General features: G+C 39.9%; 1 long non-coding RNA gene across 1 annotated transcript in view; it reads right to left on the reverse strand.

Moving 5' to 3' along the window:
* Nucleotides 1-241: 241 nt before the first annotated feature.
* LOC131381626 (uncharacterized) overlaps nucleotides 242-24,512 on the reverse strand; it is a 34,156-nt gene continuing 9,885 nt past the window's right edge. Inside the window, exon 3 of the long non-coding RNA XR_009210500.1 lies at nucleotides 242-2,188. This is a non-coding gene — a long non-coding RNA (uncharacterized LOC131381626). The remainder of the gene's footprint in view (nucleotides 2,189-24,512) is intronic.

The following is a 24,512-nucleotide window of genomic DNA, read 5'->3' on the forward strand; positions in this document are numbered from 1 at the left end:
TTGCGGTGAGCCGAGATCGTGCCATTGCACTCCAGCCTGGGCAACAAGAGTGAAACTCCATCTCAAAAAAAAAAAAAGAAAAAAGTTATGTTTACACTACACTGTAGTCCATTAAGTGAGCAATGGCACTATGTCTAAAAAATAATCTGCCTGCCTTAATCCTAAAATGCTGAATTAGTCAGGCACGGTGGCTCATGCCTGTAATCCCAGCACTTTGGGAGGCCGAGGCAGGCAGATCATCTGAGGTCAGGAGTTCAAGAACAGCCTGGCCAACATGGTGAAACTCCATCTCTACTAAAAATATAAAAATTAGCCGGGCTTGGTGGTGCATACCTGTAGTCCCAGCTATTTGGGAGGCTGAGGCAGGAGAATCGCTTGAACCTGGGAGGCAGAGGTTGCACTGAGCCAAGATCATGCCATTGCACTCCAGCCTGGGCGACAAGAGCAGAACTCCATCTCAAAAAAAAAAAATGCTGTATTGCTTAAAAAATGCTAATGATCATCTGAGTCGTACTCTTTTTTGCTGTTAGAAGGTCTTGCCTTGATGTTGGTGACTGCTAACTGATCAGGTTGCTGATCAGCTGGGTGGCTTTGGCAATTTTTTAAAATAGGATGACAATGAAGTGTGCCATATGAGTTGACTCTTGAGAGACTCTCTGGAGCATGTGATGCTGTTTGATAGCATTTTACTCACAGTAAAATTTCTTTCAAAATTGGTGACGGTCCTCTCAAACCCTGCCACTGCTTCACTAAGTTTATGTAACACCCTAAATCCTATGTTGTCATTTCAACAATGTTCATAGCATCTTCACCAGGAGTAGTTTCCATCTCAGAAGCCACTTCCTTTGCTCATCCATAACAAGCAACTTCCTCCCCTGAAGCTGTAAATCCCTCAAAGTCATCTACAAGGGTTGGAATCAACTTCTTCCAAATGCCTAGTAACGTTGTTATTTAGGCCTTCTCCCATGAGTCACTAATGTTCTTGATAGCAGAATGGTGACTCCCTTCCAGAAGGTTTTCAATTTGCCTCGTCCAGATCCATCAGATAAATCACTATCTATGACAGCTATAGCCTTATGAAATGTGTTTCTTAAATAATAAGTCTTGAGAATCAAAACTACTCCTTGATCCATGGTTGCAGAATGAATGTTGAGTTACCAAGTATGAAGACAGCATTAATCTCCTTGTGAATGTTCATCAGAGCTCTTGGGTGACCAGGTGCATTGTCAATGAGAAGTAATATTTTGAAAGAAATGTTTTCTTCTGAGCAGTAACTTTCAACAGTGGGCTTAAAATATTCAGTAACCATGCTGTAAACAGATGTGCTGTCATCTAGGCTTTGTTGTTCTATTCATAAAGCACAGGCAAAATAGATTTAGCCTTAGGATTTTCAGAATGGTAAATGAGCATTGGCTTCAACTTCAAGTCACCAGCTGTATTAGCCCCTAACAAGAGAGTTAGCCTGTGCTTTGAAACTTTGCAGCCAGGAGGTGACTTCTTTCTAGCTATGAAAGTCCTAGATGGCACCTTCTTCCAATATGAGGCTGTTTCACCTACATTGAAAATGTAGTTTAGCCATCAGTATGAAGACAGCATTAATCTCCTTGTGAGATCTATTCATCAATGATCTTAGCTAGATCTTCTGGATAACTTGCTGAAGCACGTACATTAGCACTTGCTGCTTCAACTTGCACTTCTATTTTATAAAAAAATGGCTTCTTAAACCCCTGAATCACCTCTGCTGCCTTCCAACTTTTCTTCTGAAGCTTCTTCACTTCTCTCAAATTTCACAGACTTGAAGAGAGTTAGGGATTTGCTCTGGACTAGGCTTTGGCTTAAGGGAATGTGTGGCTAGTTTCATCTTCTATCCACTCAACCTTTCTCCATATCAGCAAGAAGGCTATTTTGCTTTCTTATCATTCATGTGTTCACTGGAGTAGCACTTTAAATTTCCTTCAAGAACTTTTCCTTTGCATTCACAACTCGGCTAACTGTTTGGTGCAAGAAGCCTAGCTTTTAACCTGTTTCAGCTTTCATTATGCCTTCCTCACAAAGCTTAGTCATTTCTAGTTTTTTATTTAAAGTTAGAGACATGCAATTCTTCCTTTCATGTGAACATTTAGAGGCAACTGTAGGGTTATAAATTGGCCTAATTTCAACAGTTCTGTTTCTCAAGGAATAGGGAGGCCTGAGGAGAGGGAGAGAGAAAGGAAACAGTCAGTCAGTGGGGCAGTCAGAACCCACACATAATTTATTAAGTGTGCTATTTTATAGGGGCATAGTTTGTGGCACCCCAAAACAATTACAACAGTAACATCAATTATCACTGATTACGGATCACCATGACAGATATAATAATTATTAAAAAGTTTAAAATATTGCAAGAATTACCAAAATGTGATACAGAGACATGAAGTGAGCACATGCTATTGGAAAAGTGGCACCACAGACTTCCTTGATGCAGGGTTGTCACAAACCCTCAATTTGTAAAAAAACACAGTATCTTCAATGCACAATAAAATGAGGTATTCCTACATACATTCTCTAAAACTCATCAAATTGTATACTTAAGATCTATGCATTCAATTGTTTGTAAAAATTACCTCAAATTTAAAAAAAAGCTACTTCTACATACATGTACTTCTCTGGTTTCTCAACACTGTTAACTACAGCACATAGCTATTTCTTAAGAGTTGAGAAAACTGGAAGTTCTCAAAGGGCATGTTCACTGATACATGGCAAAGCTAATGCTAGAAGTAGGTCTCTTGATTTCTGGTCCAATGTGACTTCAAATACAAGAGTAAACTGAGACAACATAAAGCACAAATATTACTCAAAAAAGAGAGGAGGCAACAGAAGAATTGCTAGCCTTGTTTGAAGAAAATATGGAGTAAAGGGAGCCAAGATGGCCGAATAGGAACAGCTCTGGTCTACAGCTCCCAGCCTGAGTGAAACAGAAGACGGGTGATTTCTGCATTTCCGTTTGAGGTGCCGGGTTCATCTCACTAGGGAGTGACAAACAGTGGGTGCAGGACAGTCGGTGAAGCACGCTGTGCACGAGCCGAAGCAGGGCGAGACATTGCCTCACTCGGGAAGCGCAAGGGGTCAGGGAGTTCCCTTTCCTAATCAAAGAAAGGGGTAACAGATGGCACCTGGAATATCGGGTCAGTCCCATCCTAATACTGTGCTTTTCCAATGGGCTTGGAAAATGGCACACCAGGAGATTGTGTCCCGCACCTGGCTTGGAGGGTCCTATGCCCACGGAGTCTCGCTGATTGCTAGCACAGCAGTCTGAGATCAAACTTCGAGGCAGCAGTGAGGCTGGGAGAGGGGCGCCTGCCATTGCCCAGGCTTGCTTAGGTAAACAAAGCAGCCAGGAAGCTCGAACTGGGTGGAGCCCACCACAGCTCAAGGAGGCCTGCCTGCCTCTGTAGGCTCCACTTCTGGGGGCAGGGCACAGACAAACAAAAAGTCAGCAGGAACCTCTGCAGACTTAAACGTCCCTGTCTGACTGACAGCTTTGAAGAGAGTAGTGGTTCTCCCAGCACGCAGCTGGAGATCTGAGAACGGACAGACTGCCTCCTAAAGTGGGTCCCTGACCCCCAAGCAGCCTAACTGGGAGGCACCCCCCAGTAGGGACAGACTGACATCTCACTCAGCCAGGTACTCCTCTGAGACAAAACTTCCAGAGGAACTATCAGAGAGCTGAATTTGTGGTCTCACGAAAATCCACTGTTCTGCAGCCACCACTGCTGACACCCAGCCAAACAGAGTCTGGAGTGGACCTCTAGCAAACTCCAACAGACCTGCAGCTGAGGGCCCTGACTGGTAGAAGGAAAACTAACAAACAGAAAGGACATCCACACCAAAAACCCATCTGTACATCACCATCATCAAAGACCAAAAGTAGATAAAACCACAAAGATAGGGAAAAAACAGAGCAGAAAAACTGGAAACTCTAAAAAGCAGAGCACCTCTCCTCCTCCAAAGGAACGCAGTTCCTTACCAGCAATGGAACAAAGCTGGATGGAGAATGACTTTGACGAGCTGAGAGAAGAAGGCTTCAGACGATCAAACTACTCCGAGCTATGGGAGGAAATTCAAAACAATAGCAAAGAAGTTAAAAACTTTGAAAAAAAATTAGACGAATGGATAACTAGAATAACGAATGCAGAGAAGGGCTTAAAGGAGCTGATGGAGCTGAAAGCCAAGTATCGAGAACTACGCGAAGATGACAGAAGCCTCGGTAGCCCATGCGATCAACTGGAAGAAAGGGTATCAGTGATGGAAGATGAAATGAATGAAATGAAGCAAGAAGGGAAGTTTAGAGAAAAAAGAATAAAAAGAAACGAACAAAGCCTCCAAGAAATTTGGGACTATGTGAAAAGATCAAACCTACGTCTGATTGGTGTACCTGAAAATGACGGGGAGAATGGAACCAAGTTGGAAAACACTCTGTAAGATATTATCCAGGAGAACTTGCCCAATCTAGCAAGGCAGGCCAACATTCAGATTCAGGAAATACAGAGAACACCACAAAGATACTCCTCGAGAAGACCAACTCCAAGACACATAATTGTCAGATTCACCAAAGTTGAAATGAAGGAAAAAATGTTAAGGGCAGCCAGAGAGAAAAGTCGGGTTACCCACAAAGGGAAGCCCATCAGACTAACAGCTGATCTCTCGGCAGAAACTCTACAAGCCAGAAGAGAGTGGGGCCTATACTCAACATTCTTAAAGAAGAGAATTTTCAACCCAGAATTTCATATCCAGCCAAACTAAGCTTCATAAGTGAAGGAGAAATAAAATACCTTACAGACAAGCAAATGCTGAGTGATCATGTCACCACCAGGCCTGCCCTAAAAGAGCTCCTGAAGGAAGCACTAAACATGGAAAGGAACAACCGGTACCAGCCACTGCAAAAACATGCCAAACTGTAAAGACCATCGAGGCTAGGAAGAAACTGCATCAACTAACGAGCAAAATAACCAACTAACATCGTAATGACAGGATCAGATTCACACATAACAATATTAACATTAAATGTAAATGGGCTAAATGCTCCAATTAAAAGACACAGACTGGCAAACTGGATAAGGAGTCAAGACCCATCAGTGTGCTGTATTCAGGAAACCCATCTCACGTGCAGAGACACACATAGACTCAAAATAAGGGATGGAGGAAGATCTATCAAGCAACTGGAAAACAAAAACAGGCAGGGGTTGCAATCCTAGTCTCTGATAAAATAGACTTTAAACCAACAAAGATCAAAAGAGACAAAGAAGGCCATTACATAATGGTAAAGGGATCAATTCAACAAGAAGAGCTAACTATCCTAAATATATATGCACCCAACACAGGAGCACCCAGATTCACAAAGCAAGTCCTGAGTGACCTACAAAGGGACTTAAACTCAGACACAATAATAATGGCAGATTTTAACACCCCACTGTCAACATTAGACAGATCAATGAGACAGAAAGTTAACAAGGATATCCAGGAATTGAACTCAGCTCTGCACAAAGTGGACCTAATAGACATCTACAGAGCTCTCCACCCCAAGTCAACAGAATATACATTTTTTTTCAGCACCCCACCACACCTATTCCAAAATTGACCACATAGTTGGAAGTAAAGCTCTCCTCAGCAAATGTAAAAGAACAGAAATTATAACAAACTGTCTCTCAGACCACAGTGCAATCAAACTAGAACTCAGGATTAAGAAACTCACTCAAAACCACTCAACTACATGGAAACTGAACAACCTGCTTCTGAATAACTATTGGGTACATAATGAAATGAAGGCAGAAATAAAGATGTTCTTTGAAACCAACGAGAACAAAGACACAACATACCAGAATCTCTGGGACACATTTAAAGCAGTGTGTAGAGGGAAATTTATAGCACTAAACGCCCACAAGAGAAAACAGGAAAGATCCAAAATTGAAACCCTAACATCACAATTAAAAGAACTAGAAAAGCAAGAGCAAACACATTCAAAAGCTAGCAGAAGGCTAGAAATAACTAAAATCAGGGCAGAACTGAAGGAAATAGAGACACAAAAAACCCTTCAAAAAATTAATGAATCCAGGAGCTGGTTTTTTGAAAAGATCAACAAAATTGATAGACTGCTAGCAAGACTAATAAAGAAGAAAAGAGAGAAGAATCAAATAGATGCAATAAAAAATGAAAATGGGGATATCACCACCGACCCCACAGAAACACAATCTACCATCAGTGAATACTACAAACACCTCTATGCAAATAAACTAGGAAATCTAGAAGAAATGGATAAATTCCTTGACAAATACACCCTCCCAAGACTAAACCAGGAAGAAGTTGAATCTCTGAATACACCAATAACAGGCTCTGAAATTGTGGCAATAATTAATAGCTTACCAACCAAAAAGAGTCCAGGACCTGATGGATTCACAGCCGAATTCTACCAGAGGTACAAGGAGGAACTGGTACCATTCCTTCTGAAACTATTCCAATAGATAGAAAAAGAGGGAATCCTCCCTAACACATTTTATGAGGCCAGCATCATCCTGATACCAAAGCCTGACAGAGACATAACCAAAAAAGAGAATTTCAGACCAATATCCTTGATGAACATTGATGCAAAAATCCTCAATAAAATACTGGCAAACCGAATCCAGCAGCACATCAAAAAGCTTATATACCATGATCAAGTGGGCTTCATCCCTGGGATGCAAGGCTGGTTCAACATATGCAAATCAATAAATGTAATCCAGCATATAAACAGAACCAAAGACAAAAACCACATGATTATCTCAATAGATGCAGAAAAGGCCTTTCACAAAATTCAACAACGCTTCATGCAAAACTCTCAATAAGTTAGGTACTGATGGGACGTATCTCAAAATAATAAGAGCTATCTATGACAAACCCCACAGCCAATATTGTACTGAATGGGCAAAAACTGGAAGCCTTCCCTTTGAAAACTGGCACAAGATAAGGATGCCCTCTCTCACCACTCCTATTCAACATAGTGCTGGAAGTTCTGGCCAGGGCAATCAGGCAGGAGAAGGAAATAAAGGGTATTCAATTAGGAAAAGAGGAAGTCAAATTGTCCCTGTTTGCAGATGACATGATTGTGTATCTAGAAAACCCCATCGTCTCGGCCCAAAATCTCCTTAAGCTGATTAGCAACTTCAGCAAAGTCTCAGGATACAAAATCAATGTACAAAAATCACAAGCATTCTTGTACACCAATCACAGACAAACAGAGAGCCAAATCATGAGTGAACTCCCATTCACAATTGCTTCAAAGAGAATAAAATACCTAGGAATCCAACTTACAAGGGATGTGAAGGACCTCCTCAAGGAGAACTACAAACCACTGCTCAATGAAATAAAAGAGGATACAAACAAATGGAAGAACATTCCATGCTCATGGGTTGGAAGAATCAATATCGTGAAAATGGCCATACTGCCCAAAGTAATTTATAGATTCAATGCCATCCCCATCAAGCTACCAATGACTTTCTTCACAGAATTGGAAAAAACTACTTTAAAGTTCATATGGAACCAAAAAAGAGCCCGCATTGCCAAGTCAATCCTAAGCCAAAAGAACAAAGCTGGAGGCATCACGCTACCTGACTTCAAACTATACTACAAGGCTACAGTAACCAAAACAGCATGGTACTGGTACCACAACAGAGACATAGATCAATGGAACAGAACAGAGCCCTCAGAAATGATGCCGCATAGCTACAACTATCTGATCTTTGACAAACCTGACAAAAACAAGAAATGGGGAAAGGATTCCCTATTTAATAAATGGTGCTGGGAAAACTGGCTAGCCATATGTAGAAAGCTGAAACTGGATCCCTTCCTTACACTTTATACAAAAATTAATTCAAGATGGATTAAAGACTTACATGTTAGACCTAAAACCATAAAAACCCTAGAAGAAAACCTAGGCAATACCATTCAGGACATAGGCATGGGCAAGGACTTCATGTCTAAAACACCAAAAGCAATGGCAACAAAAGCCAAAATTGACAAATGGGATCTAATTAAACTAAAGAGCTTCTGCACAGCAAAAGAAACTACAATCAGAGTGAACAGGCAACCTACAGAATGGGAGAAAATTTTTGCAACCTACTCATCTGACAAAGGGCTAATATCCAGAATCTACAATGAACTCAAACAAATTTACAAGAAAAAAACAAACAACCCCATCAAAAAGTGGGCAAAGGACACTAACAGACACTTCTCAAAAGAAGCCATTTATGCAGCCAAAAAACACATGAAAAAATGCTCATCATCACTGGCCATCAGAGAAATGCAAATCAAAACCACAATGAGATACCACCTCACACCAGTTAGAATGGCCATCATTAAAAAGTCAGGAAACAACAGGTGCTGGAGAGGATGTGGAGAAATAGGAACACTTTTACACTGTTGGTGGTACTGTAAACTAGTTCAACCATTGTGGAAGTCAGTGTGGCGATTCCTCAGGGATCTAGAGCTAGAAATACCATTTGACCCAGCCATCCCATTACTGGGTATATACTCAAAGGACTATAAATCATGCTGCTATAAAGACACATGCACACGTATGTTTATTGCGGCACTATTCACAATAGCAAAGAGTTGGAACCAACCCAAATGTCCAACAACGATAGACTGGATTAAGAAAATGTGGCACATATACACAATGGAATACTATGCAGCCATAAAAAATGATGAGTTCATGTCCTTTGTAGGGACATGGATGAAACTGGAAACCATCATTCTCAGTAAACTATCGCAAGGACAAAAAACCAAACACCGCATGTTCTCACTCATAGGTGGGAATTGAACAAGGAGAACTCATGGACACAGGAAGGGGAACATCACACTCTGGGGACTGTTGTGGGGCGGGGGCAGGGGGGAGGGACAGCATTAGGAGATATACCTAATGCTAAATGAGGAGTTAATGGGTGCAGCAAAACTACATGGCACATGGATACATATGTAACAAACCTGCACATTGTGCACATGTACCCTAAAACCTAAAGTATAATAATAAAAAAAAGAAAATATGGAGGAGATAGAGAGCATTGCAGGACAGAAGGCTATGTGGGTGAAGTGGGAATTATCCAAGTCCGTTGCTAATATGCTCTGACTTACTTAACGCAGGTGGCATCTGCTCGTCTCCGCCAAAATGTCTCAAGCTATTGAGAGCAAGAATCATATTTTTCTGACTCTTTAATCAGGTCCCATAGCAACTGCATGCAGTGAACTCCAGACATAAATACTGTCACTTCAGCTTTTCCTCTGGGTCATCAAATTCTGCTTCTTTATCACTTCTCTCAACCCTTTCCCAATGAGGGAAGGACACTGTTAAGTCTCCCTTGGATAAAATCTGAGCCACTTGACTTTACTTTTCCTAATGGCAGATGCCTTGAAACCAGGAGAAGCATAAAAAACTTTGGGCTTTCTGTGGGATAGGGTGAGTGTTTAGTGATTAAAATAAAAGTCCATTGTGCTTTATTCTTCCCTCCAGATCTTATCAACATGGAAAATAATGCCCTTTACACAATGGCAAGGAAAAGTACAATGTGGTCTTTAATCTGTCTTTCATGTAAACACATGAGCCATTCGGTACCACGTAAGCAAAGAGCAGTTTTATTAAGTGGGCAAGTGCGTGCAGGGTGCGGGGGGGATCCCGTCACTTTCACATAATGCATCAGAGCTGGGCTGTGTAATGTCATTATAGTCTTAAGGTAGAACTACCCACTAAGGAGTTGTAAACTGCTCCTGTTTTTATTGGCTTGGATAGCCTGTGGTTTAACTGCACGTAGCTGAGTGACTCAGTAGAGTTCATTGACGTACACTATCCTCATTACCTACAATGCACTAGCTTTTAGGACTGGAAGGTTCCTTAAAGATCCAGGGTGTGGGGAGTGGCAGATGGAGTGGGGAAAATTCAAAGGTGAGGAGTGGTCCAGTTTCACTACAGATCTGTCAGAGCTTGTGACCTGCATCTTTCCTGTGGATCTTAATATACAATTGAGTCTTTGATTATTTCCTGTTCTGTTAGTCTCTAATTGCTCCATCCGTGGTGGCTTTGCTTGCCTAACTACATCAAAAGCTCCCAGGAGGAGACCTTACTATAGTGCTAGGCCATAGCAGACAATAACTACATGCCCTTCTCACAATACTTACCATTTCATGAACACCTACTATGTGCCAGACAATGGATTCTTACAATTACCCTATGAGAGAGGCACTATAATCCTCACCTTACAAATAAGAAAACCAAGGCTAACAAACCAGGACATGGCAGAGCTAAGGTTCTATCTCACGTCTAACTTAAAATCCCATGGACTTTTCATTAATCCATTTCATTAATCATGACATTTCCATGACAAGAAAACTTTTTGTAGCTACCATTACCTATATAACTCTCAAACTTTAGTAACTGCTTCCTATTATATTAAATTAAAACTTTCCAAGCTGTCTTTTTGCATTATTTATCTTAGCAATTCTTTAAAAATTAGGAATTGTAAGCCGAGCACGGTGGCTCATGCTTGTAATCCCAGCACTTTGGGAGGCTGAGGCTGGTGGATGACGATGTCAGGAGTTTGAGACCAGTCTGGCCAACACAGTGAAATCCCGTCTCTATTAAAAATACAAAAATTAGCTGGGCATGGTGGCAGGCACCTGTAATCCCAGCTACTCGGGAGGCTGAGGAAGGAGAATTGTTTGAACCCGGGAGGTGGAGGTTGCAGTGTGCCGAGATGGCGCCACTGCACTCCAGCTTGGGTGACAGAGCTAGACTCCATCTCAAAAAAAAAAAAAAAAAAAAAAAAGGGAATTGTCCCAATGACCAATGGCTGGGATTTTTTACTTGTCCTGCTAGATCCATTTTCTTCATTTTCCACCCAGCTCTGTCCCCTGAAAGTCCAGGCCTTTATGAACATTCAGTTCTCTTCCCTCTGGATTTCAGTTGGGTTTAGCCAGTGGGAGGCACTGGATGGAGGTCAAGGAAGGGAAGAGGGTGCTGATGATGACAATTTTTTTTCTTGTTTTTATAATTCTGACATGACTGGACACTGCAGAGCTTCATTGGCTTGGCTGGGATCCTCTACAATGGCCACAGCACCTATCCTGTGGCTGTCTTCTAGAACCATGGCTATTCTCTTTAAAGCCAAACTTCTCCCTTCAGTTGCCCATTCAGTTTTAGGGGACCAACTTCTAACTCACTGTTGCTAACCCCAGGGTGCTTCACCATCCCTTGTTACTTTCCCTTATAACCAAGTTACAACTATGTAAATAGTCCCTAGGTTGAACTTTCCTTGTTCAAAATGGAAATTGTTGCATTTGATGATCTCACTTATTTCTCGCAGGGACTCAGATTGCTACAACCTGAGCTCTGAAATCTGTTTTAAATCACTGATGAAATGTAAAATGTCTTTTCTGTATACATTTACACATTCATTCCACAAATATGTATTGAGCAACTATTGTGTGCCACACACTGGGTAGCAGATGCGGCCACTGCTATCCTAGAGCACATAATATAGTAGGGTAGATAGATATAAATGGGTAATCACACACACTAATGAAAAACTACAGTTGTGCCATGTGCTTTGAAGGAAATGCACATGGCCCATTGAGAGCTTATGATAGGAGTCAATCTAGTCAGGGAGATCAGAAAAGGCTGGTATGAAAAAAAAACTTGAGCAGATATCAAAAGGACAAATAGTTGTTTATTGCGCATAGAAGGAAACAAAGATCATTCCAGGCAGAAACTAATGGTTGATAAAAGCCAGTACACAGGAACAGAGAAAGCAGAGGGCACTTGAGGAAAAATGAAGCTGAAGAGGCTTTGTAGACCATATTAAAAATCTGTCTTTTTTTTTTTTAAGATGGATTTCCGCTCTTTTGCCCAGGCTGGAGTGAAGAGGCACAATCTCGGCTCACTGCAACCTCTGCTCCCCAGGTTGAAGTGATTCTCCTGCCTCAGCCTCCCAAGTAACTGAGAAACAGGTGCCCGCCACCATGCCTGACTAATAATTTCGTATTTTTAGTAGAAACGGGGTTTTGCCATGTTGGCCAGGTTGGTCTCAAACTCTTGACCTCAGGTAATACACCCTCCTCAGCCTCCCAGAGTTTTATGATTACAGGCGTGAGCCACCACACCTGGCCTAAAAATCTGTCTTTATCTTCTAGTTGCAATGTGAAGATTGAATTGGAAGGCCAGAGTGAATAAACATAGACCAGATGGGAATTTATTGCTGGAGTAGACAAAGTGAAAAGTGATCAGATGATTGTGGAGAAGACGGAAAGAAACTGACAGATTTGTCCCTCCCTGGGTGATGTGCCTCTCCCTTATTCTTTATGTGTATTATACAGTTGTCTTTAGGACAATGAATGCCCAACAAATGGGAAAATGCTGTCTTCTTATAGTGGGATGGGAGTCAAGAAATACTACTCAGCCAAGTGTGGTGATTCATGTCTGTAATCCCAGCACTTTGGGGGGCCGAGGCCAGCGGATCACTTGAGGTCACAAGTTCAAGACCAGCCTGGCCAACATGGTGAAACCCCATCTCTACTAAAAATACAAAAATTAGCCATGGCACTTACCTGTAATCTGAGCTACTCAGGAGGCTGACGCAGGAGAATTGCTTGAGCCCAGGAGGTGGAGGTTGCTGTGCCACTGCACTCCAGCCTGGGCAACAGAGCAAGACTGTGTCTCAAAAAAAAAAAAAAAAAATGAAAGAAAGAAATATTACTTTAGATCTAAGAAAGAGGATGAAACTCAATGACACAGTCATATACACAGGCTCAGGACATGAAAAACTGTCTTCATATTGGCTTTCTGCCCTTCCCTCTAACAATTCTCACTGCTTAGAAATTCTGTAAGAGGGAGATATTGAACTTGAGTCAGAGAGACCTGAGTTCTCAACTTGGTTATGTTACATAATATGTTGACTATGTAAATAATTAATTTCTCTGATCTTAAGATTCTTCCTCTGTAAAATGGAATAATAAATATTTCATAAGTTGTCATAAGGATTAAATTAGGCAACACATGTGTATACATATATCTTTAGTTAATTTTGGTAACAGAAAACTGATTTAAAAGAACTTAAACAATAAGGAAAATTATTATCTAATATACTGGAAAGTCCTAAGATATGGCAGAATTCAAGGCTGATTGACTCAGTAGCTTAATTCATTCTCAACTTTCTTCTCTGTCACCCTTAATGTGCTGGGTCTTTCTTGAGCTGATTCCCCTTACAATTATAAGTTAGAACTACCACATTTAAAGAGAGAAATATCTAAACATAAAAAGGAAATATCATTTGCAATATTGCATACTTAGGTGTGAGAAGCTTTAATCAAACAGTAACAGATTTATATCTTATTAAGTAGAACGAATTAGAATGTAAGATACACAAGAATACGATTTTGTGTCTGTTTTGTTTACTGCTGTTCCCCTAATATTCAAATAGTGGTTAGGACTCAATGACAATTTGTTGTTTGAATGGATCACATGTCTAAACCTATTCCAGCCATTAGAAAATAAGGTGGGATTATCATGTATTGACACTTTTTCTATAAATGGCAAAATGATAACATAGGTTTTGTGGGCCACATACAGTCTCTGTAACACACCAGTCTTCTTCTTGGAACCTTGTAAAAACATTTTTAAAAATTATCTCATGGATCTTACAATCACGGGCCTAGGACTGAATATCCCACAGGCCATAGTTTACTACCCCTTGGCTTAGACTGATCATTTGAAATGAAACAGAGTTAAGCACCATAACCAGCATAATATGTACAGCACTCAGCTGAGTCCTCAATATATCAAAAGCATTCAATCAATACTAGCTGCCACTGTTGTTGATAATGCTATTGTTTTTTCTTGTTCCTGTCATTCTAGGATAGCTGAACTCTAGAATAACCTGCAATAAACCTACCATAGGAAGTTGACTGTCTCTACCCTGGACTAAACAGCATCTGGGTTACAAACTATGTGAACCACCACATAAAAAGATGTACTGTAAGAGAATGAGTAGACATAGCAAATAATAAGCTCAGGGTCAAAAGCTAAGATTCACAAAATTAGCAGAGAATATGATAGGTGATAATGGGGAAAAATGAATTATATTCTCAAATATTAGAAAAATCAAAGTTAAAAATGTAAAATAAGTTCCTTTACAACAAGCCATCTCAGAGTCTTGAATGGGCTAATGTATAGTAAGTCTTTCCTAGGTAAAATTCTATGTAGTGTTTTCTACACAACAGAATTATTTTTCCAGAGGGCATTTCTATGACATTTTAGAAAATAGTACTTTAAGGTTTATGGCTGACCCTTATCTTTGTCACTATTATTCCTAATCATTTAAGTGAAGTGAGTCCTTAATGTCCCCTGCTGCTAAGCCATAGCCCTGGAGTAAAGTGGGTCCTTAATATCCCCTGCTAAGCCTATCAACCCTTTTGTTGCTAAAGTGTGAGGAGGTGGGAGGGGACCTCAAACAAGGGGATCAGTTGGAATGGGTATTCACTAAATAGTATGGAAGGATTTCAGTATTTTAATAAGCAATATGACCATACCAGTATATACCACATGACTATCAGCCCTGTCTACATTTGCCAAACAGAAAAAGAAAGATGAAGTGGCTTTTAAAAGACTACAAACCAGTATTTGGAAAAGCTGGAATTCAAATCTGGTTTTCAAGGATCCAAATTCTCTACTGCTTTCTCTCTGCCTCCCACTTTCTTTACTTGTGCATTCCTTTTCACATCCTATGGACCACCCTAGTTAAAGACTCAGACAAGGGAAAGAATACCAGATTTGGAGACAGGGACTTACATTCAAGTCCTACTTCTGTTATTTATTAATTGTGAGACTTTAGGCAATTGACCTAATCCTGCAAGACTTAGTTTCTTCAATGGGGAAATCATGGTGATCACGCCTACACAGCAGGGCAGTTGAAAAACTTTGTAAAGCCCGGGCACGGTGGCTCACGCCTGTAATCCCAGCACTTTGGGAGGCCGAGGTGGGCAGATCACGAGGTCAGGAGATCAAGACCATCCTGGCTAACAAGGTGAAACCCCGTCTCTACTAAAAATACAAAAAAAAATTAGCTGGGCATGGTGGTGGGTGCCTATAGTCCCAGCTACTCGGAAGGCTGAGGCAGAAAAATGGCGTGAACCCGAGAGGCGGAGCTTGCAGTGAGCAGAGATTGCGCCATGCCCTCCAGCCTGGGCAACAGAGTGAGACCCCGTCTCAAAAAAAAACAAACAAACAAACAAAAAAATCTTTGTAAAGTATTAAGCACTATTTAGATATTAGCCTTTCACATTATTTGCAGATTGGCATTTTCATTTAAAAAATGTGAATGTTGGAACAGTTAATCTTCTTCCAGATAAAGAAACTCACACTTCACAGAGATTAAATTATTTACCCCAGGTCACACAGCTAGTGATGACACAGCCAGGACTGCTTTCAAAGCTCTTGACTTCTGATTCAGGGCTACTTGCTGCCTCTAAACTCCTACCATGGGCTTCCTATAAAGAGAGAAATGTGAATGACCCTAAACTATGGTCACAGCACTGTTGACAGGCCACTGTCATCAGCTCCATTCAAGTTTGCAAGAAAAAGTCCTGCTTTTGGCCGAGCACACATCTTCTATAGCTCAGGATGTACCTAGCCAATTGCTAGGTCACTCCAGCTGCTCTGGTACTAGAAATCACTCTAGCGCCTCTGGGACTGGAAAAGCAGAAAGTGGTTTGATGCTACTTCTGCATAGATATAGAGGCAGAAGATAGCAGGAACAGAGACAAGTACCATACGCCACCAGGGTCTGATTTTCAACCCCTCATCTGTCTTAGGCCAAAGGGGTCATGCTTTCTGGTATGACAACTGAGAGGGAAGGGTTATTCTCAGCCTATGAAGATTTAAGGTGGAGACAATCCTTACTGAACAGCAACAGAAAGTCAAAAGGTATGGATATTCCCCAGACCCAGAACTCTAGGCAAGTTGAGTAAAGCCATGTGGTTTTGTGAAATAAACCTGGCTTTGGAGTCAAACACTTTTGGATTCAGAAACCAAGTCTTTGACTTACTTGCCCTGGTAGTCATTTGCATCACCTCCAAAATGTCTGGCTCTATCATCCAGACACATGGCAGAACTATACTTCCTGGTCCACTTGTGGATAGGTGGTGTCATACGACTAATCCTAGTCAAAGTATGATGAAAAGAAGGGATGGATGTCACTTCTAAGTAAAGCATTTGTTGCTGGTATGACACTCTCCAGAGATGCCTTTCCCTCTGGGGTAGGGACATTTGTGATGGTTGTTGCTCCAAAGCCTGGATCCCTAAGTATAATAAGCAGGGCCTTCCTGCTGACTCCCAGTGAATATGTATTACAAGCAAAAAATAAACCATTATGTGTTAAGTTACTGTGTGTATTAGGGTTCTCTTAGAGGGTCAGAACTAATAACATACATATATTTAGAAAAGGCGGTTTATTAAGTATTAACTCACATGATCACAAGGTCCCACAATAGGCTGTCTACAAGCTGAGAAGCAAGGAGAATCAGTCTGAGTCCCAAAACTAAAGAGCTTGGAGTCTGATATTCTAGGGCAGGAAGCATCCAGCATGGGAGAAAGATGTAGGCTGGGAGGCTAGGCCAGTCTCGTCTTTTTACATTTTTCTGCCTGCTTTATATTCTGGCAGGTGATTAGATGGTGCCCACCCAGATTAAGGGTGGGTCTGCCTTTCCCAGCCCACTGACTCAAATGTTAATCTCCTTTGACAACACCCTCACAGACACATCCAAGATCAATACTTTGCATCCTTCAATCCAATTAAGTTGACATTCAGTATTAACCATCACACTGAGATTTAGAGATTATTATTACAGCATAATCTCACATATCCAAACTGATACATTAGCTATACCATTTTTAGTAAGTTATTTAGCCTCTCTGAGCATAAATTCCTGATATTTAAAATAGGAATAAACACTTTTTCAGGGTTGTGGTGATTACCAATGGTTTATGTAAAGAAGTAGCATATATTTGGTCCTCAAGCAATGTTAACTATTACCATTATCAAAACAGAGAGAAAAGCAGGTGGAAGCAAGATATCCTTAAAATATACACAGTTTGGAGACGTCACTCAGCCAGTCACCTACATAGAGAGCTTTGGCAGCCAGGTGAGCCATATAGCAGAAGGCTCCTAATTGCCTCCAGTCAATCATTCATCCCTTCACTTTACCGATATATAGTGAGTATGTGAACAGTGTCAGTATGTGACAGACATATGTGACAGACATACTTGCACTGTTCACATACTCACTATATGTTGGTAAAATGAACTGAACATATAATGCAAAACAAAGTCCTGACTCTCCTGAACTTCACCTGTACCATCTAACACATTTGCATACCTATATTTTTTATTTTTCTTAGTTGTACCTTCGCAGAGAACAAAAGGCTCGGAATTTGATCCTTTACATTTTAAGGTTTTTTATTTCTTGGAAAAATGTTTGCCTATAATAACATTTAATTTCCACTGTACACCTAAAAATAAGAAAAATTATTACTATATAAATTCACAGGTGGGAAAACCAGGGTGGGGAAGTTTTTTTGTTGTGGTTTTTATTAGCATCAAGTGGCACTGCTAGGTCTAGGATCTATACTCTCAGATTCTTGATTAAGGACTTTTTTTTCCGAATCCCAGGTTGACAATAAAGATATGAATCACCACTTTAGGAGGCCATGGCAGGTGAATCACTTGAGGCCACGAGTTTGAGACCAGCCTGGCTAACATGGCGAAACCCCGTCTGCACTAACAATGCAAAAATTAGCCAAGTGTGCTGGCGCACGCCTGTAATCCCAGTTACTGGGGTGACTGAGGCACTAGAATAGCTTGAATCTGGGAGGCAGAGGTTGCAGTGAGCCAAGATCACGCCACTGCACTCCAGCCTGGGCAACAGAGTGAGACTCTGTCTCAAAAAAAAAAAAAAAAAAAAAAGATCTGAATCACCATTTTGCCTAAGAGATGTCTGGATGATGAAAATGCTCCAGGTGAAAGACATAGGAATGTAGTCATTCTCTGATTATAATACAACATGAACAGTATACTAGACAGAAGTGCCCCTGTATCAAATTCTGCCTACTAGTGGATCAAATTTTAGGAAGTTCCTACTTCACAACTCTATGTGTTGAAAGACACCTAAGTACACATCTAATGGAGACACTTTTACCAGACCAGCATAGAATATAGTAAGAAAAGACCAAAACAAATAGTCCCTGGCTTCCTGGTGACTTTTATTGGAATAAACTTCCTAAAAAGCTGGGCCACATCTAAGTTCTCACCAATAGCTCAGTATTTCACTCTAAACCCATACCTTGAAATCCAACAAATCAGGAACCAGTTCAAATGTCATCTCTTTCTGAAAACTTCCTTGATTGCCCTATTAAAAGTGATCACCAATAATCTTTTGTATCTCAGTCTGGCACCTGCTATATCCTGAAGTCATATTCAGATGGCAGAGAAGCAGATGGACTGTGCTGAGACTCCACATAACGACATCATAAAAAAAAATAAGAAATATAGATTGAGGTAAATTGTGAAGGTCCCTAAATGCCAGATTTAAAAAAATTAGATTTTCCTCTACAAGCAAGAGTAGCTGCTGGGAAAACTGGAGTATTTACAAAATAAAAATATAGTGATAGATCACTTGTGCTTCTAAAGGAAAGGAAGAAGGTGGAGTAGAAATCAGGGTTTAAGTAATGTGAATGATTGAGAATCTAAACAGTTATTTTTGTCTTGGAGATGTTTTTAGATTTTTATTTGACTAGCCAGATTTGCTTCAAATCCAATAAACAAGCTGGTAGTATACAATTGCAACTGAACACCTGAATGGGCAAGACGGAAAATCGTCTCTGCAGCACCATCATCTGTGAAATCCTGGAGAAATTCTCCTAAATCGCTACTTTCATAGACGATAGCTCCTACTTTCCAGCAACCCAGGAGACTCTGAAATACAAAGTACTCTTTCTAAAAAGTTCAGTAGTTGATTTAACCAAATACTGATTGCCTTTGGAAAGTAAATTTTTGCTTCCACAGGTACCATTACAGTCACCAAGAGATCCTGAGTGTCTTCAGTAAGCAAACCCCATTATTCATTTACAACCAACATTGCATTCCTCTTCCTAAGTGGCATGGGAAATCCTGAGGTGCTCTCACTTCTATGTGTAAGACACAGACTGCTTTGCATAAGTCGAACCATGAGTGGTCAGGATGGACTTACAGCATCTCCCAAGTGAAATCTTCATGGTTCCTCTCCATCCGCACTGACTCCAACTCACCAAATGTGCTTGGAACAGCTTCGCGTTCACCTCACTGGAAATCTGCTGTCCCAAGCCAACTCGCTGTCACGAATCCAATCATATCCTTGTGCAGCTGAACATCTTTGACGAACCATCGCCATTTTGTTTTACCCGTTCTTGCCCCAAGAGCCACTTCCCTTCCAGCTGGGTCAGCCAAAGACCTCTCTGTCCCTCAGTCTTCCAGCGCCCCTCTATGGTACTTCTGTTGTACTGCAAATAACGTATGCTAATCCTCCTTTCATTGTTCCCCATTTCTCCCCAACTACTCTTTGCTACCCGCAGTAAGTAAAGCACCAACCTTACCCAAATTGCACTTTTCATTTTCTCTGTAACAATGATCTTCCCACTTTTGGTTTGCTTACTCACCAAAAGATCGAAAGCTAAGTACCCATTCACATATTTTGTAAATGTTCTCTCAAATTTTTCATCATAAACTTAAATAATTGCAAAAGGTGATGTTTCCGGTGTATTGTAAACAACAACATTTAAAAACAAAACTGCTGCATGTTTTTATAAATTCGCCCAATGAAAGTTAAATACCCTAGTTATTAACTTTAACTAGTTGATATGCAACTATTTAAAAACACATAAATGAACGTTTAACATACATGCTACATCGTTGCTTTTTTTAGGCATCAAAAAGAATGCCCCTCACATAATATACCAAAATAAAATATATCTTTACGCTATTTTAATCACCCTATAATACTCTCTGCAACTAACATGGTATGTTATCTGAAATATGAATTTATTTTTAATTGCTTGTATCCATAATCCTCTCATCCATATAATTTCTTCTAGATTGAATTAGCCATTGAAATTATTGGTAGTATACAATTGTTCCAAACAACATACATATTACAAAGTTCAATAAATAATTAAATTGAACATAAAAAGTAAAATTTTATTGGACATACGTCTTTTAATGAGAATTTTTTCAATTAGTTAATTAAATAATAATTATTATTTTAACGAGATACAGCTCAGTATCAATTTTACTGATGTTTTTTATTTTTTATAAATGTAAGCACTGAAAAAACCTAGTCATATAAATATGTATAGAAGGAATTTTATTATAGCAATATAATTTAATGATTTGAACTCTTTTTAAGTTACATAGCAAAAATTCCACAAGGAAACATCTTCAAGAGTCATTTTTAAGAATTTATCAACTGGCTACTTTTATTGAAAACAAGGAATTGGAAGCCACTTGAGTTGCAAAAGGTCTATAATCTGACAAAATCATCCACTTTCTGAAATCTGGAAAATACAACAAAAAGGCTTTATCCAAAGTTGTCAAGTGATTGATATGTCTTTTTCACTTCAGGAAACTTGTTTAACCCAATATATACAAAAAGGTTTGAAAAACTCAAAATAATATTGACTTGATATGTAGAAGGGATGGCAGGCACCATGTCCAGCCATGAAGGTGGCAAGAAGCCCTTCAAACAGCCCTGAAAGCAGGCCAAGGAGATGCAAAAGGAAAATAAAGGTTTTACAAGCAGAAACCAAAAGAGGAGGAAAAGAAAATCAAGAAGCTAAAAGCAAAGGTTTTGAGGGAGGGCCCCAGGCCACAGGTGGAATTAAGAAATCCGGGAAACCATAAACTGTTCGTTATGCCTGAGGCAATGGTGCCCCTTGAGTCCATTCATATTTAAAGATCTGCCATAACATGTCTTGCCACCTGGCTAGAATGAAATGTTGTCTTGGAGCCTGTTGTATATTTTAGAATAAACTACTGTAAAAAAATTACATTGTCATACATGCTTCCTGTTAAGCCTGCAGAACTGTGAGTCAATTAAACCTCTTTCCTTTATATTTACCCAGCCTCAGGTAGTATACCTTATAGCAGTGTGAGAATGGACTAATATATTAGGTGTTCAATAAATATTAGTGATTATCATTATATTATTTTGTTATATATTATTACTTATATATCATTATATTATGTTATATATTATTACTTATTATTTTACTATATATTACTATATTACTTATATTTTACTATATATATATATATATGTTCACCTAAGGATTCTTAATTCACACTGAGAACCTCTTTTGTAGTTAGTTATTTACTCATCTCATCTTTTCATTGGGATTGTAAGTTCTTGAAGGTACATTGTTCCAAAATATCTTGTCTGTGGAAGTCAGAAAAATTTAAGGTATTCACAGCTTTAGTGTTATTTGCTCTCTGGTCACAGAATTGCTAACCTCCCTAATAATGAAAGAACCCCTCTGAATGCAAGCCCAGCCATGCTGCTCTGCAGGGCTAGCTGAACCTGCCTGGTTCTCTGTTTCCCTCAGCAATTAAGAAGGATCTAAATGAACATATCAATTCCCCAGCTTAGGAGATGGGGCCTAGGCAGGCCAGCCAGACAGACAACCTGGAGAGGGAGTATAGTTAAACAGGTGGTGACTAATATAACAAAACCTCATTCCTGCAGCCTTAATAAAAACAGCAAATCCCAGACAGCCTGGACGCCTAGGTCCTGGGCAGCATTCAATTTAGGATTTTTTTTTCCCAGTGAGTCATAATTGCCCTGGTCCTGACACCTGTCACTAGAACAAGGCAAAATCGGTGTAATCACCAGAGCAATTGCTTCAGGAATACATTCTTTTAGTAATTTGGCTGGAGGAAGTTCAAAAATGCAAGTGATGGTTTTCAAATGTGGAGTGACCGGAGTTGCCCTAAGTACTGGGATCTCTAAATTTAAGGAAGAAAAGGGAGGAGAGAGGAGTTACAATTACAACAATAGGAAACCAAGTAATGAGAGACTCATCCCACTGTGGATAAAATCAGCTCTGATACTAACCATTGTTGGTCTGCATGAAAACATGAAAAAAAATTATCAGATTCCCCAATCAAACAATTAATCTTGGAGTTGGTCTGATAAAAATCCAAGAATTGGTGACCTATAAAACAATTGTCTAGGATGACACTCACCTTTTAAGATAAAGCCAGATGAAAAGATGACTAAGCAGGGGAATGAATCTTTGAGTGGTAGGGTAGAGCTTACAGCTCACGGCTGGTAGTTTTATTTTCTTGCTGTTAATGTCATTACATTCCTTAAAGGTCCTATAGCCATCTGGATGAAATTAAAATCACAAACCAATATCATCGTCTTATTCCTGGACCACCAACTTTGTAGTTCCTGTTGCTAACGGTCCAATTTCCTTGCAGAGACCATCTAGTTAATTTCTTTGCTTTCTTTCTGTCTTTTGTTTTTTGTTTTTTGTTTTTTGAGACAGAGTCTTGCTCTGTTGCCCAGGCTGGAGTGTGCAGTGGCGCGATCTCGGCTCACTGCAAGCTCAGCCTCCCGGTTTCAGGCCATTCTCCTGCCTCAGCCTCCCCCCGAGTAGCTGGGACTACAGGCGTCCGACACCACGCCCGGCTAATTTTTTTTTTTTTGTATTTTTTTTAGTAGAGACGGGGTTTCACTGTGTTGGCTAGGATGGTCTCAATCTCCTGACCTCGTGATCTGCCCACCTCGGCCTCCCAAAGTGCTGGGATTACAGGCATGAGCCACCGCACCCAGCCTCTTTACTTTCTAAGAATTCCAAAATTATGTATTTTATACTAATTGGTTGACCACTATTCTAAAAAAAAATAGGAGTAACTGCCTCTCCTCCCAAATACCAATGTCTTCCCAGAAGTGTGATTAGGACTTAAGAGAGGGAATAGGATAATAATTCATGTAAAACATTTATTATACTATAATCAAAACCTAATAAATGATAGCCATTGTTATTACACACGTATATGTTTTAGACATAATTACTTCATTAGCTTTATTACAGCTGATGTTCACACAGAAACAAGTATGCAAAACTTATCATATTGCATTATCTTTACAAAGTAAAACAAAACCTAACCCCAGGCTACCTCTGAACTAGAATGTTGCCTAATATATTGTAGGTGCTCCAAAGAAGGTGCTAAATAAATAATTGAACGAATGATAGCTGGACAACAAGCACAAAGAAAGCTATAAATCCCAATCCTAGCAGAATTTAAAGCAGATGCTGTAGAGACAGATTAAAGAAAACAAGAGAATCTCACAGACTTGATAGTTTCTTTGAGACATTTGACAAAGTTAAGAATGGGATAAGGTGAAAACTAAAGAAAATAGAAAGGCAACTAGAGTTTCCTATACTCAGGGTGGGCAAATTATGACCTGCTGACTCAATCCAGCCGACTGCCTATTTTTGTAAATAAACTTTTATTGGAGCACAGCCATGTTCATTCATTCATATATTGTCTCTGGCTGCTTTCACACCACAGTAGCAATGTTGAAAAGGAATTGCAACAGAGACCATATTGTCTACAAAACCTAAAATGTTCACTATCTGACTATTATAGAAACATTCTGCCAACCCCTGTCCTATGTAAACAGAAGGCTGTACAAGAAATAAGCCATTATCATAACAGATTGCATGGATCTCTTATGTAGCAAGGTAAACAATATTTACATTGCTATAATATAAACACTGTTTTCTAATTTTAAATATTTAGAACCAGTTTATAGCTAAAACACAAAGTTCTTAATAATGATTAGGAATCAGGATACAAATACGAATACTATCAACCTTTTTTTTTATTGTACTTTAAGTTTTAGGGTACATGTGCACAATGTGCAGGTTTGTTACATATGTATCCATGTGCCATGTTGTTTTGCTGCACCCATTGACTCGTCATTTAGCATTAGGTGTATCTCCCAATGCTATCCCTCCTCCCTCCCCCCACCCCACAACATTCCCTGGAGTGTGATGTTCCCCTTCCTTTGTCCATGTGTTCTCATTGTTCAATTCCCACCTATGAGTGAGAACATGCGGTGTTTGGTTTTTTGTCCTTGTGATAGTTTACTGAGAATGATGATTTCCAATTTCATCCATGTCCCTACAAAGGACATGAACTCATCATATTTTATGGCTGCATAGTATTTCATGGTATATATGTGCCACATTTTCTTAATCCAGTCTATCGTTGTTGGACATTTGGATTGGTTCCAACTCTTTGCTATTGTGAATAGTGCCGCAATAAACATATGTGTGCATGTGTCTTTATAGCAGCATGATTTATAGTCCTTTGGGTATATACCCAGTAATGGGATGGCTGGGTCAAATGGTATTTCTAGCT

The sequence above is a fragment of the Hylobates moloch genome, unplaced genomic scaffold (assembly GCF_009828535.3).
Source record: "Hylobates moloch isolate HMO894 unplaced genomic scaffold, HMol_V3 SCAFFOLD_17, whole genome shotgun sequence".
NCBI classification, from domain to species: domain Eukaryota; kingdom Metazoa; phylum Chordata; class Mammalia; order Primates; family Hylobatidae; genus Hylobates; species Hylobates moloch.